The 13,126-nt window shown below is 35.6% G+C and overlaps 1 protein-coding gene and 2 long non-coding RNA genes across 10 annotated transcripts in view; 2 read left to right on the plus strand and 1 right to left on the minus strand.

The window, feature by feature from the left end:
• gulp1b (GULP PTB domain containing engulfment adaptor 1b) overlaps positions 1-13,126 on the minus strand; it is a 74,541-nt gene that overhangs the window by 26,444 nt on the left and 34,971 nt on the right. The gene's annotated exons all lie outside the window — the stretch shown is intronic.
• LOC135717898 (uncharacterized) lies at positions 3,452-6,656 on the plus strand. 2 transcript variants are annotated; one of them, XR_010520452.2, is made up of 4 exons: positions 3,452-3,824; positions 4,593-4,632; positions 4,759-4,906; positions 5,627-6,656. It is a non-coding gene; the product is annotated as an uncharacterized lncRNA (long non-coding RNA). The 2 variants fall into 2 exon arrangements; XR_012337018.1 differs by having other exon boundaries at positions 3,452-4,632.
• Positions 11,521-12,225, plus strand: LOC141282401 (uncharacterized). The gene is made up of 2 exons (XR_012337019.1): positions 11,521-11,562; positions 11,722-12,225. It is a non-coding gene; the product is annotated as an uncharacterized lncRNA (long non-coding RNA).

The following is a 13,126-nucleotide window of genomic DNA, read 5'->3' on the forward strand; positions in this document are numbered from 1 at the left end:
ATCTGTTTAAATCAGAGGCTTAATTTAATTATTTGGCTGCGCTGCCGCTTTTCAAAGCGCCCTTCACAATAGCTACCTAATTCGTCCCACCGAGAGCAGAGACTACATTACCCATACACCATTGAGTTTTACAAGTTAAAAGCGCATGCGTAGCTTTTGCTGCTGTCAATAGGCTTGTTCGACTTCATGCGGCGCCCCGAGAATCGACAGCCGGAAGACGTCACAGTATCGCGAGAGCGAGGCGAAATATGATTTCTTGAATCATTCTCGCGGTACTCTGACGTCATCCGGCTGTCGGTTCTTGCGGCGCCGCATGAAGTCGAACAAGCATGGTGTTAACAACGTGGTTTGGAGAGGTGTGTGAAACGCGCAACCATAGCTGCTCTAATACTTAATATGGCCTCCTGGTTTTAGACTCTGAGGAGTAAAAGAACAAGGTCAGAATCAGAGGACTCTCGCTGGCTGACATCCCACCAAGCCAGAATGATATCGCTGCAGGTCAGATGCAAACTTTTTCCAGTACCCTTTTGTAGGTACGTGACAATCTCTGCTGTCGCGGCTGTCAGCTTGGTTCCCCTCGACGCAACTTCGGATTTCCTCAGACGATGTGCAGTGTAAAAACATTATTGAAATTGTATTACACATACTTGCTAAACTACAAGTGAACGAAATTTCAATGAATTTGAACGACGCGCACAGGAGTTTTACCACACGCAAAATGGAAAACAATGGGACAAAATAAAGTGATGACTTTCGAGTTTCAAATGGCCAATATTTTGTTATTCTTGAACCCATAGACATGGTCTTGGTGTCCAGAGAGTATCTTTGCCCGACAGCGACAATATGTTATTAAAAAATAAATTACATCATTATGGATAAATGAGTGCTTGCAGAATATATATGTTTGAGAATGCTTATCAGTACTTTTTTGTTTCTTAAACTTTAAAGATGAATATTCTCCTTTAGAGATGGGCAATTTTCAGCAATAGCACATTATATTCAAAATTTTGAGCTCATAAAAAAGATTTTTCGCTTATTTAAATGACTTTTTTATGTTTTTATGCACGTTCAGTTTTGGTGCAATTTCATCAAAAGCTTGTAATTAGGAAATACACACAACATACTTAACGTATATTTTATATATGTTAAAAATGTTGTAAAAATTGCGTATTCTTATATAATAAGAATAACAATATGATATATTTATATTGCGCTCAAAATGATTTAGAAATGGAAAAAGGAATTCTTCTCAACTACCACCAATAAAGTTTTAAAATTCTTCTTTAGAAAAACGGCATTTAAACCCACGTGCACCGAACAAGAAAACGTATGCTTACATACAGTCCGTGTATGATATCTTTTTTATTTAGTTTTACATATTTTTATTTATATGCATTTAATAATAGTCTACCGTAAGGTCATAATGTACACACTGTTAAAATTGATTCAGTGGCTTTGTAAATATCTCTAAAATAAATGATTAAAGTAACTTAATAAAATCTCTTAATGCAGTAATGCGATTTTTTTAGTTGGAAAATAAATTACTAAAAATAGAACAGATATTTTGTGTAAAATGTACATATATTATTTGATGTATACGCCTTAATAATATAAGTATTACATTTACAGATTATTTTAGTCAATATATTTAAAAAGGTCAGAGTAATAGCCTATATTTAAGTTTTTAAAACTGTAATAATTGCATATTTCAAATTATTATTATTTCTATTTGACATAAAAAATGTGTTAGTTTTACGCCTAACTTGAAGTATGATTTACTTATATTTTCACATTGATATTATTTGAGTAAATGTAGGCAAAACATTAATTAATAATAAGTAGAAAAAATGTCAATTTTAAACAATCACATAGCCAACGGTTTTTAATCGGCAACAAAGAAACTGCGCATTTTGCCGATGACAAACACCTCAGAAACTCATCGAATTTATGAATATTTACACTCACAATATGATTTTATTTCCTTAGTACAAGTATAACATATTATACAAATTCTCAGTGAAATGTATTAAACACCAATGCATACTTTTTATCGTGTTTCATAACATGTAAAGGGAAACATGATAATATAAAAAGTAGCCTACTGTTCAGTAATGCAGAAAAGCGCACCACAACCATGTTAAAGCTATTAAAACGTTCAGATGCAAAAATGAACTAAATGTAAAATTAGATAAACTAGTTAATGATATTGCGTAAATGCGCTCGGTCTCTTCAAAGGTCTTTGCGAATTATTTTGTTATAAGACTCGATTATCATACATCACGTCTCTTCACTGTAAGTACACGGAAAAAAATAAGACAAATGATGCGCGTTTGAGTCGGATTTTTATGAAGAATATGTGACTGTTTATGTAACTGGCAAAAGAAAACTTCGCCAACAAAATGTTTGCCAAAAAGCATGCATTTGTATGACAGCAAAGTCTATCGATAATCCGTGTCATGTTACTTCAATATCATACAGTATACGCTCAGCATGAAGTCGAGCACACACATTGTCGTCAGTATGGCCTACAAGAAACACGCCTGCCCTCTACAGGTTTTTATATTTCCTGCGTCCCCCACCGAACCCCCCTTTTGCGGGATCTCGCAGAATTTCGGAAGTCTCCGCGGCATTCTGGTCTCAGAGACGCGCATTTTTAAAGGCCACATCTGTAATGACATCCCTACCCAAACCTAACTCTAACCCCAACGCCAGGTGACAACTGTTTCTAACCCCAACGCCAGGTGACAACTGTTTAATTTCGCGTACACTGTTTAATTTCGCGTACACTGTTTAATTTTGCGTAATCTAACCCTAAACCGACGCGCAAATGGTAATAAAATAGGAAAGAGAATGCAACGGACGTAATAGTATTGAAGTCCCCAGTTCGTCAAAAAATGACGCGAAAGGTATAGCCTTCACGTCAACATATGACGAATGGTCAAGTGTCGTCAAATATTGACGAAATGGGGTGAGACTGTGTTAGTAGAAACATGACGGCATGAAATGACGACTTCCATTTAAGGGGGCCCACAGTGTATATGGATAAAAACAACTCATTTTAAGGTAATATAAACAATACAGATCATAATATAAAGTCTTTATACACCACTGATAATATAGTTATATATTATATTGAATTTCTTTCAAGAGATCCTTCTAAAAGTTATACAATGCACCTTTAATTGCATAAAAAGCTAAACAATCTTTTACATTTTTTGCTTATTATAACTAAATAAAACCCTAAATCAGAGTATTTATGTGTGATACTGTATTTCAAAAAGTGCAAAAGCCACATATTAAGTTTAACTTATATAGTTTTTAAATTTCACATTTTAAACATTAAATAAAACACAAAAGTTTGTTTAATTTTTAAACAGTTCAACTTCTTTAAATATCAGCAGCAATTTCTCCCAGCAGATTGACTACATGTGATGATCTTACAGGAAAATGTACACTGAAAAAAATGGACTTGGTGGGTCTTTGAATTTAAATAAAATAAACATGTATATGCAACACAAAATATTTATATTCCTTGTGTAAACATAATTTAATTGATTAGGATGAAAATGTTTTGTTTGAATGTAAAATGAACACATTATTCTCACATTGATTAAAATTGATTGAATTGAATACTTAAAGCAATAAAATTGAGTTTGCACACAAAATGGCACCTCCTGAGCAGAAGGTGGCAGTAACGCTCAATAAAAAGGACGTCAATCGCCATAAAAGAAGAATAAACATCGTTTGTTTTGGGCGCCAAAATGAAGACTCAGCAGCAGCAGTCAGTCAGAAGAACTCTCTCAGACGGACACCACGTTATTAAAGTAAGTTCTATTATTTATTTATGTTCACTTTATACGTGATACATCTTCACTAGATAGACAGTTTTTTTACAATATGTAGCCATTGCAATGACTTGTAGTAAAAATGAGTTTGGAGGATGTTGGTGGAGTAAGTTAACGTTACAGTCAGTCAGTCAGTCAGTCAGTCAGTCAGTCAGTAACTTAAGTGTAAGGCTCATAAAGAAAAACAGCGTTTTAAAAATGTCAGCTGTTTAAAGTTATTTCACGTTTGGTAGTTTTATCCGAGTTGAAAACTGTCAGATTTGAGTTGACTTTTGAGGCACTTTTTCGCAGTTGTTCTATGGAAACGGTTCAGGACAAATAAAACGCTAACCAAACGTTATTCTGTCCAGACTAACGTTATCCATGTAAGTAATTTACCAGATGATATCAATTGACTACCTTAATAATGACATTGCGTATTAAACAAACTGTCTGCTTAATCAGATGAACAGACCCGCGTCAGTTATTCGTGACTTCACTACGCCACGAGCAACACTTGATTCAATTAGAAAAAGCTTTTTTTAAATGCCTCGCGTGACGTCTGGTATATTAACTGAAAAATTGCTTTGAAGTGCCACACCTTAAAGCTGACGTTTTCAGAAGAGCACCTTGTTTTAAGATCTCATTTTGTCCAAAATTGCGTCCTATGACAGATATAATACTTATTTCATTATTGCTCTGTGTATGTGTGACCTTAATCATTTGAGGTTGTGTGTTGATTTCACCTCTGAATATTTCCTCTTATAGGTCCATCATCCTTGCATGCACTACACACTCAAAAGCATTGGTAAGTAATTCCTATCACTGTTTTACTGCTGTTAGGAGCTAAATCTTATTTTTGTAACTAATATACATGTATTATTCTTTGACTCGCAGTACTCAAATATACAATGGTTGGTTAATTTGTTTTCAGATAAATGCTGAATTTAAAAGAATCACTACTGTCTTATGTTCCTGCGTGTCACCTGGACCTCCAATCCAAAAACCTGACGAAACTCTTCTATCAGAAAGGAGGACAGCTAGCAAAAAGACTTCAAACAATGAATGATCAAATGACAGAAGTAAGTAATATAGATTCATAGACATAAAAATGTGTAAACATTGTTGGAAGTACAGAAAATGTAGTATGTTTTAGTTACATCTTTTGGCACAAGGGTCATTAAAACACCTGGGAAGATTTAAAGGGGTAGTTCACCCAAAAATAAAAATTCTCATCACTTACTCCCTATCATGTTGTTGTTACAAACCTTTATAAATGTCTTTGTTCTGATGAACACTAAGGAAGATATTTTGAGGAATGTTTGTTCCCAAACCAATCATAAGCCCCATTCACTTCCATAGTGGGGAAATATAATACTATGGAAGTGAATGGGGCTCATGAACAGTTTGGTTGCAAACATTCCTCAAAATAAATGTCTTCCTTCGTGTTCATCAGAACAAAGACATTTATACAGGTTTATAACAACATGACAGTGAGAAAATGAGATAATTCACTTTTGCTGTGATTGTCAGGTATGGTAGCACACACTCGAAATGTGGCCTCTTTATTTAACTCATTCCAGTCTAGTAAACGCGCACACACACCTGGAGCAGTGGACAGTGCAGCTGCCTTGCTTTGTAACCCATATATTTGTAACCAATTGTAATATGCTGTGGCAATGCACATGGGTCTGTATACTTACATTTATATTTGTTTGCATTGTACTAATTTCCAATGACACTTTTATTGTAACAGTAACTTTTTTTCTGTTTCTTTAACTACATTTGTCTGTTTTGTACAGGGCATGGATGAAGTCAGCATCAGTGTGGTCATTTGAAGACACCACTGTTGGGATTTGTGCTCTCAAACAACATGCTTCTTGTGATGAAGAAGAGGATCTTTGTATAGTCCTGGAAGGCATGAAGGTGTTGCAACATCGTGCCATGTTGTTTGAGCTGATGTATGCCTTAAACCTGAGCTATCCTGATCTCTGCTTTATTTTTGAAGAAATCCAAAAGATTTTAATGGAACTGCATTGAGCGTAACTTTAACGAACAGTTTCTTTCAGTGAAAGGATCAGAAAGACTGTGCTGCTCATTTATGTTCTTTTTATTTATCTGTTTTAAGTGTTTTTTCTTATTAAAACATTAACAGTTTGCTGCTCAGAGTTGATTTTGGAAATGGTTGTTGTATTTTGTTTTTGTTGAATCTTTGATTATCAGTTTATACAAATGCTGTAGCTCTGACTTTCTGAAGGATTGATATTTTCCAGTTTGTAAATCCATTTAAAAAATAATAGTACTTACTGTTTTGCATGTCTCTTTGGAATGCAGTGTTTGTGCTTTAGCACTTCTAAATCTACTGTGATAGTAACTATTTTAAACATTTGGGTCAGTTTTACAGATGGGGCTTTTTCTAGTCCCAGACTTTTGCAATGCCTTAATTTGAAAACATATTGCACTGACATATCTTGACATATATCAGTGCCATTGTTTTGTCTCAAGATGTACTCCAGTGTTGTTTTTGTAAGGTACAGTAGGTTTGTTTGTAAACTTTTTTGTAAAAAATATCCTAATATAACTAGGGCCTAGTCATGGATTAATCTACAACCTGTTTGGGAAATTGCCCCTTTGTATGTACTGCATGTGCTGATTGTTGTAATAGTAAGTGACTGTTATTGAATTAATGTGTAGTGATTTAAATGAATTGATGATCTGAAAGCAGTGGTTTGCCTCAATATCACTAAACTTTTGTTTAAAACTCTTTGCTTTTTATGCCAATGCAAATGTATTTTGTATTTAAAAAAGAAATAAATAACATTTGGATAATTATGGATGATTATTCTGGTGCCAGAGACATAATGAAATTGCTTTAGAGTTACATAATCCCATAATATAAGCATTAAAAAAGCATGTTGGAATTACAGATGAAAATCTAGTCCCCTTACATAATAAAATTACTTAAACATTACAAAATAAATGTGTTATAGTAAAGAGAAATAGCACTTTGAGTCAACATATTTATATTAGACTACTTGAAACAATTAAAATGTTTTGGTCTGACACATAAAAATTAAATGAGGAAAATTATGTTGGTTTAACACAATCGGATTATGTGGGACCGATGTACACATTAAAATTACGTAAATTGAAAGGATTTTTTTTTTCAGTGTACCAATAGTGGTGATTTTGTATGAATTTGCATAATATGGATCATACAATGACCCGAAATAAGCAGAAATGAAACCCCACCCCTAACCCAAAAATCACTAGGGCGAAGCAAATCGTACTAAAATGAGATTGAGCAATTTCATACGCATTAGCCACCTCGTAAAATAGTCACGTATTGCCGTGAGATTGTGTTGGCGGTACTTTATTTGCCGTTGGCCGTGTAGGTGTTGATGAACAGCTCCTCTGTATTGTTATGTGCAGACTGAGGGTGATATTGTGTGTTGATGAATTGGCAGGAGGAGACCTCTGTAGTCAGGGCACGCTGATGTAGATCTGACTCAGCAGGTCAAGCGTACACCAAAAATGAAAGAGAACAGGGAAAAACAATGGTGAGAGAATGAGTGACAGAGAAAGTGAGAGAATAAAAGAAGATGAAGGGCCCAAGAGACAGCGAGTAAGAGAGATGGTCCTTAGAATATAAGAACAAAAACCAATAACATAATGAAGCTGACAAGCCTTCCAATCCATTGCCAAGTAGGAGACAGCTCTCCCAATGTTTATTTGACACCTTCATCTCAGCACCTCCATAACACGGGCTCTTCAGCATTCAGTGTCGTACACAGGTACACACACGCACACATGCACACACACACACACACACACACACACACACACACACACACACGCACACACTTTAATCAGCCAGACACTCCGACTGCACACCAATTAATGCATGACGACAGAGAGAGAGAGAGAGAGAGAGAGAGAGAGAGAGAGAGAGAGAGAGAGAGAGAGAGAGAGAGAGAGAGAGAGAGAGAGAGAGAGAGAGAGAGAGAGAGAGAGAGAGACCCTGCCGCAATAATGGTTCGCGAACATTCAAAGTGAGCTAGTTTTAGTTTTGAATGTCACAAAGTTCTTTAAATGTGAAACTACTGTATTTTTTACGTTTTTAGCATAAAACACTAAACTTACCGCCGCACAATGCTGGAGTTGGTTTGAAAATTTAACCCCTTATTCCCAAAATGTTCTTGTGCACAAAGGGTCTCTATACACTTGCCCAAGTTGGCCACATGTCTCTAAATTATTCTGATGTCAAGATATGGCTGGCAGACTTTGGGCCAAAATTTCATACAGGTTTGTAGCAACTGAAAGAGTAAATAATGACAGACTTTAAATTTTTCTGTGAACTATTCCTTTAAAGGGCACCTACATTGTAAAATCCACTTTTGCAAGATGTTTGGACAAAAATATGTGTTTGCAGCGTGTTACAAACCTCCTACAGTAAAAAAAATCCACCCATTTTTGTCATACTGTGATGTCATACTGATAAAGTCCCGCCCACGACCCCTGACTGACAGTCCTACATTACCATAGTTTCCACCCTCAGTGAGTTGTACGCTGTCTGTCAGATACTACTGTCTCAGACTGTTTTCAAAGGAATCCGATCTTTTTTAACTAAAAGCGCTCACTGTCTCTTTTAGTTAGGGAGTGAGGAGCTGTACTTCATTTGCATTTAATGGTACACACATGAAAACAACACGTTTTTGCTCCCACCCAAATAGGTGCATTTTGGACATGCTATAATATATTATGTGTTTGGTATTTTGAGCTGAAACTGCACAGACACATTCTGCACTGTTAGATGTCACTGTAGATTTAGCAGTACATTACTGTAAAAATCCACAGTACTATACTGTATGTATACATTACAGTACAGTACTGCAGTTCATAATGCATTCTGGGTAAATTTGTTTGAGCGGGAAAATTTTACAGTATATTTTGGTCTTGATGTAACCTTGCTGTAGCCATTGCTGTAATGTGCCAGGTGTACTTGCAATAATCAGAGAAAGTGCGCCAGAGTCAAATCACACAGAGGGAGAGAGCACAACTCCTGGCTGCAGCTGAAGGAGGACGATTGATTTCTGGCAGTTCGGTAAGTTTGAAATATTTCTGTTTCATGAAAACTTAATTTTTAGTTTAAGAATGTTGTCAATAGTTTGTCACAATATTGTTTTAAACGTGCAATGAGAGAAAAAAACGGTCGCCAACAAAGTTTCAATCTCCCTCAGAAAGTAAGCTAACGTTACACACAGATGTCTACCGCTGCTTTAACTCGCTTTACACCTTTTTTTAATGAATATAGGGTTGTTTTAACTAAATTATGAGGGTTTTGGTGAGTTTATATTGTGATGAAAGTGTGGTGACAATGAAACTATTTTTAACGAAATGGACAAAGACAACCCGCCAGCGCGGTCTTGCGGTCCCAGCATAACGGTCGTTTATCTCGGCGTTTCATCCGTTCAGTTAGCGTCAGAGAAAAGTATTAAGTTAGACTGTTTGGTAAGGCTGTGGTTGTAAACAGACAGGACTTGACACGCCGTACACAGCATACCGAACTCCTCCACAGAAGTGAAAACAAGAAACCTCATATTTAACTGGATACATGCATCGAACTCATCGCAGCTTTAACTTCGACCAAATATCATTCAGACGAAAAGGGATTGCCGCGCGTATTGTTGTTGTTATTATATTACGGTATATCAGCAAAAGCAGAGAATATCTTCTCTAAAGCGTTTTACACGTCCAGTAAGTTGTCCAATACATTTTTATGGCATATTGTTTCCACCACTTCAGATGCATTACACGCTGTATATAAGTTTCCAAAACACATCAAATCAATGCACGAAAAGAGAATGGGCTCCGCATTTACGTACCTTTGTCTTCTCGTCTCTGTCATCTGATCCTTCATCTCTGGATGTAAAATAGTCCATAATAACATCGTGTAGGAAACTGGCATCACCAGGATTGCTCAGATTTAGGCGATCATGTTTATCTTTAAAGTGAGCAGCTAGCTACTAACTTGTTAAAAAACTTTGCGTGAAATAGCGTGTTACACCGCAGCCGGTCCGGGTAAAACATTAAAGGGACAGTCTTTTTACCTTATCACTATAAATCGCTACACTCTAAAAAACAAACGGTGCTATATAGCACCAAAACAGTTGCTTTGGATCGTAACGATAGAAGAACCATTTTTAGTGCCATATAGCACCGGTGAAGAACCAGTGAAGCACCAGTGAAGCACCAGTGAAGCACCAGTGAAGCACCTGTGTAGAACCATATAGTGCTATGTAGAACCATATGTGGTGCTATATGGCCCCTATATGGTTCTACACTGGTGCTTCACTGGTGCTTCACTGGTGCTTCACTGGTTCTTCACCGGTGCTATATGGCACTAAAATGGTTCTTCTATCGTTACGATCCAAAGCAATTGTTTTGGTGCTATATAGCACCGTTTGTTTTTTTAGAGTGTATTTTCTGCACTAAACGAGACATTTTCAGAGATTTTCTGTAGACCAGATGTTATAATTAAAAAAGACTTATTTAGATATTTAGATATAATATATAATATAACAAAAATAAATATCAAATCAAAATCAAATATTATTAATGTTGTAAAATATATTGTTCATTGTTAGTTCATATTAGCTAAGGCATTACCAAATGTTAAGGAATAAACTCTTATAGTAAAGTGTTACTAAATTTTCTTTTACCATTTCCTTCACAATGTCTACTTATTTCTATGGCTAACAGATTTTGTAACATTTGTATTTTTTACAGTCTTACCATTGCTTGTAAGCTGGATTGGGTAAGATGGATCATCTTTAAAGGCACCAGGCAAGTACATGATGTACAGTTACAAGTCATGTATTTTTTCGACTTCACTCTAAAAAACAAACGGTGCTATATAGCACCAAAACAGTTGCTTTGGATCGTAACGATAGAAGAACCATTTTTAGTGCCATATAGCACCGGTGAAGAACCAGTGAAGCACCAGTGAAGCACCTGTGTAGAACCATATAGTGCTATGTAGAACCATATGTGGTGCTATATGGCCCCTATATGGTTCTACACTGGTGCTTCACTGGTGCTTCACTGGTGCTTCACTGGTGCTTCACTGGTTCTTCACCGGTGCTATATGGCACTAAAATGGTTCTTCTATCGTTACGATCCAAAGCAATTGTTTTGGTGCTATATAGCACCGTTTGTTTTTTTAGAGTGTGCAATATTAAATGCTTTCACGTCACATGCAAAATTACACAGGAATGTGGCTGACTTTTTATTTGTAGTTTACCTGAGTGTCATTGCACTTTTCAGGAGTTAAGGCAGATGTGGAGGCACAACGTGTGATACCAGAGACACACCAAGCACATTATGTTCGGTAAGTTTGCACTTTACCACTACAGTTTCTTTAAATACCCATGTATACACTCATTCACTCATTCACACACAACACTGTAACACGACCATACACAACATGTACACAATTGTCTTAGTTTGCCATGTAGAAATATACAAACAGAAATATTCAGACTTTGGTTATAAGAAATTTAATTTAATAATTGTATTTATTTAGCAGAGGTGTCCCTGGACTTTATTGACAAAAGATTTTGTTTTCAGAATAAAAAGTTGTGTCCAAATCAGTAACAATTGTACTTTCTGTTCAGGACATTCAATCATGACAGGTTCCAGGTGGATGCTGTCCATTGATGAAAGAGTTTGTTCAGCGGTAAGTGAATCTTCTGTATTTTAGTGAAATTAGGTGTGGAACAGTAGAATAAGAGCAAAAGGTTTCAGAATAGGAGTAAATTCAAGGCTGAGTTTTATTTTTTAAGAATCTTTTTCTATCTTATATTTGTTGACTTAATGTTTATGATATTTCTAACAGGTTTCTGGATAGAATTAATTCCAAAGATGGGAAAAAGTGCACATCCAGACAAGGAGCAAGCAAAAAGACAAGGAACTTGGTGCAGAGAAAAGCTGTGGCCATTAACCCCCATGTGAACAGCTTCATGCAGTCCCTGATTGAGTTCGAATGGACGACTTCAAAGTAAAGGCCACTGTGGTCTGTCTGCCACAGTTTAATGCATTTATTTTTAGTGTTAAATGAAATTTAAGTAGAATATTTAAAACTATGGGCCAGTGTTCTTTTTACCACAGTGAAATGTTACCTTTTAGTCGATGATGGACTTTAAACTGAAAACTTCAAACTATGGAACAGTGTTCTATTTGCCAGAGTTAAATATGTTACAGCAGGGGTCTCCAAACTTGTTTATACTTGTTGATTTTATTTTATGTTACTTGATTATATGTTTATTATTGTTTAAAATCTTGTTTTAAATATGTTTTGTTTCAATTAAATGTTTTTTTAAATAAAAATTTGATACATACATTGCTTGGATTGCCTTTTAATTCATTATGTTTTAATTGAGCATTTTTACCATATTAATAACTATAGATTTAAACCTAAGTCTCTAGCTATTTTATATAATATTATTGTATTAACTGTAATAAGTAATAAATAGTATTTATGGGTCAATATAGACATTACAGTAAATTACTGTAAAAATAGACTACTGTAATAAAATATTGTAAAATTACAGTACAGTACTGCTTTGTAACTATACAGTACTAGTTTGTGTACTGTAAAATGGTATTACAGTACAGTACTGTAAAACCAAAATACAGTAACTTACTGGCAACCGTGCTGCCAGTACCGTACTGTAAAAATACAGGGAAATCGTTAACAGTGTGGGCACACCTGAGACATATATTGCATCTTTTAATTCTGTGGGACTTTTTTGACCAGCAGACCAAACACATAAGTCTTAAAGTGTTAAAGTGTTAAATACAAGTATGCTCAACAATCTGCAAAATATGAGGTAATGCTTAGGAGTTTGTAATCTAATGTTACTGTATGCGACTGTTGAAAGGAAGCAATACTTCACAAAATACAGATGAGCTTGCAGTCCCTAACAGGAAATGCAGACTCGTGCAATAAATAAATGTGATTAACTACTACTGTAGGTCATTCAACTTTTGAAATATTAAAACGCTCCAATTTAACAGATTCATATAGCTCATTGGTCTTTGAACTATAAAATAATAAAGGTGACAAAGAGGAAACAGATCCATCTTTAGTATTACCCTTTACCTCACTGAGTTACAAAAAGGTTACGGCACCGCTGGAAGTCTTCGTCCACAGTTTAGGAGAAAAGGTCATTTTGTTATGCTTCGACCCATTGGCTGTCAGTTTATACGCTAACAGTCATAAAGGGTAAACATCCAGAAAA

The sequence above is a fragment of the Paramisgurnus dabryanus genome, chromosome 7 (assembly GCF_030506205.2).
Source record: "Paramisgurnus dabryanus chromosome 7, PD_genome_1.1, whole genome shotgun sequence".
Classification (NCBI taxonomy): Eukaryota; Metazoa; Chordata; class Actinopteri; order Cypriniformes; family Cobitidae; genus Paramisgurnus; species Paramisgurnus dabryanus.